Source organism: Chenopodium album, chromosome 4 (assembly GCF_948465745.1).
Source record: "Chenopodium album chromosome 4, dcCheAlbu1.1, whole genome shotgun sequence".
NCBI lineage: Eukaryota > Viridiplantae > Streptophyta > Magnoliopsida > Caryophyllales > Amaranthaceae > Chenopodium > Chenopodium album.
Genome location: NC_137837.1, coordinates 25,269,652 through 25,272,586, shown reverse-complemented (window position 1 = coordinate 25,272,586; position 2,935 = coordinate 25,269,652). Strand labels below are relative to the sequence as shown.

Genomic DNA, 2,935 nt, shown 5'->3' with positions numbered 1-2,935 from the left:
CTTTTAATTTACCCATATTCAACTTAGAACACACAGATAATGGCATGACGCTAACACTAGCACCCAAATCACATAATGCATTATCGATCAAGAGATTACCAATATGAAAAGGGATAGAAAAACTACCCGGATCTTTTAACTTAGGTGGAGACTTATTTTGAAGTACGGCACTACACTCTGCAGTGAAAGCTACTGTCTCTACCTCACTAATAGACCTTTTCCTCGTCAATATTTCCTTCATAAATTTTGCATATGAGGGGATTTGTGTGATCAATTCAGTAAAAGGAACTGTTACCTTCAAATCTTTTACCACCTCCAGAAACTTACCAAACTGCTTATCCAAGTTTGTCTTCAATTGACGATTTAGGAAAGGAAGTTTGATAATTGGCTTTTGAGCATTCTTATCTTTGTCTGGGGTAGCCACCTTCTCTGGAGTTTTACCCTGCAATGTAGAATTAGATGTGTTAGTATTATCCTCTAGCCCTGCAGGGCTAGCAATTACATTGTTTGGTTTAATGGAATCAAGATTAGCATTATTTAATAAAATAGGTTCATCAACTCTGGGCATAGAGGGCCCTTCATAGTTTGAACCACTCCTTAGAGTAATTGCAAATGCTTGATCCGTAGGCCTATTCGGCTGTGCCGGAAGGGCTCCTTGTTGGCGTGCTTGTAGAGTAGCGGAGAGTTGCGCAATTTGATTATCTACAATTTTATTATGCGCTAAAATTTGATCAATTGTCGCATCTCTGCTCTCCATGTGCTTTTGCATATTGACCAACATTGCTCTAATTTCCCCCAAAGAAGGGTCGGAAGATGAGGGGAGTTGTTGTGGTTGATTCTTCTGGCTAGCATTTGGGTGATAATACTTCTGCTGCTGTTGCTGTGGCACCTGTGGTTCTTGTGGTGGTGGATTTTGAACATTAGTGCTCCGGTAGGAAAGGTATGGATGATTCCGATACCCAGGATTGTAGGTGTTGGAGTATGGGTTATTCTGCCTATAAGCTTGGAAGGCATTAACTTGCTCCACGGAACTCCTGCAATCCTGCTCCCAATGACCTACAATACCACAATTTTCACAGAAGGCCTCATTAGAATTGTTATTAATTGCAGAAACATTAGCTACATTAGCAGTGCTCAGATTATCTAATTTTTGGCCAATTGAGGTCAGTTGAGCTTGCAAAAAGGATACAGAGTCGACACTATGTTTCCCTTTGTTAGCAAATCCTCTGGGATTCCCATATTGGGAATTGTGTATCTCCATATCTTCAATAACCTGACCTGCATCATCAACATTAAGATTCATAAATCTCCCACTAGCTGCAGAGTCTAAAATTATTCTGGAAGAATTTCCAATGCCGTTATAAAAGGCTTGGATTAACTGCCATTGTGCTAAATTATGGTGGGGGCATTCTCTTTGTAAGTCCTTGAACCTCTCCCAAGCCTTATATAAGGACTCGTCGGCTTCTTGGGCGAAGTTCTGAATCGCACTCCGTAGTACTGCTGTTCTCTCTGCAGGATAATACTTGTTATAGAAATTCAAAACAAGAGTTTCCCAGTTAGTTATACCAAGTGTAGTTCTATTTAAGCCATTAAACCACAATTTAGCTTTTCCAGTTAAAGAAAAGGGAAAGAGAATCTCCCTGATTTGGTCTTGAGTGACCCCGGCTTGCCTTATGGTGTTGCAATATTGACAGTAGTCGGCAATGTGAAGATTCGGGTCTTCACCCTTGGCTCCACTGAATTGCTTCCTCTCTATCATCGTTATAAATTGGGGTTTGATTTCAAATTGAACCCCATCAAGAGCTAGAGTAAAGGTGAGATGTGGAAAATCCGCAAGCTTTGGTTGTGAATAATCACTAAGCTTCTTTTCCGCCATCTCTGATTCTGTGTCTGATGATACCTCTAAATCGCTAGAATCAGTTGGAGGATCGCGGTGATTATTATTAGTATCACCAGAACCCGCCAGGATTTGCTTGTAGAAGTTTTTCTGTCTATGGAAGGAACGTTCGATCTCAGGATCGAATGGGATATAACCTGATCTGGAACACCTGGGCATAAACAAAAACTAGAAGCAAATATGAGATTTGTCTCAGAGAACTAACGCTCTCTGAGACAAGAGAGAAATAATCTAGACTACAAAAACAATCAGAAATAAAAATAAAACTGTTTCCCCGGCAACGGCGCCAAATTTTGACAAGGTAAAGTCGTATCCCCTAATCAAAAATAAATACCTAAATCACTAACTAAGGTAGATAGGGAAGTAGGGTCGATCTCCACAGGGAAACAAGTCTTTTTACTTCCAATTAATTATTATAATCTAAATTATTTAAGTAACCAATATTTATAATTAAGTATGAGACTAAACTACAAAGAATAAGAGCAGGGAGAAAACAATATATAAAGGGATCTAGGGTATAGGTTCACCAATAAATAATACTCCAGGGTAAAACATAGTAATCAATCATTGACATTGCATAAATAACATGATTAACAGGCTCTCGCAATTTATTAATCAACATAGATCTAACAGGCTCTCGCAATTTACTAGATCTAAGTCCTCATTGAAAATAGCCTTTAATATCAAATTAACATCTGCTCGATTCATCAATTTAATATTGCTATACTTTTACAAGCCGCAATTGTAAAACATTAAAACAATCCAATAAGAAATTATCATGCAATACCAATAATCAATAATAGTCAATCATCAATGCATCAATTAACCAGATTGTAAAGGGCTCTCGCTACTTATTACAATCACACAATTAATTTACCGGTATTAAATCCCATCTCTCGAATCTTGACTTAACCATTTATAAATTAACCTGCCTATGGAAACTAGACCTAAACATTAATTCTCATCTCTCGATTCTTGAATCAATATTGTCAAACTCATGCATAAAAGATAGGCCTAATCTAGTCACAGAGCATTTAA

At 38.0% G+C, this 2,935-nt stretch overlaps 1 non-coding gene across 1 annotated transcript; it reads left to right on the top strand.

Moving 5' to 3' along the window:
* Window positions 1-1,391: 1,391 nt before the first annotated feature.
* Window positions 1,392-1,498, top strand: LOC145629760 (small nucleolar RNA R71). Its single transcript, XR_014111909.1, has one exon. It is a non-coding gene; the product is annotated as a small nucleolar RNA R71 (small nucleolar RNA).
* The last annotated feature ends 1,437 nt before the right edge of the window (window positions 1,499-2,935 follow it).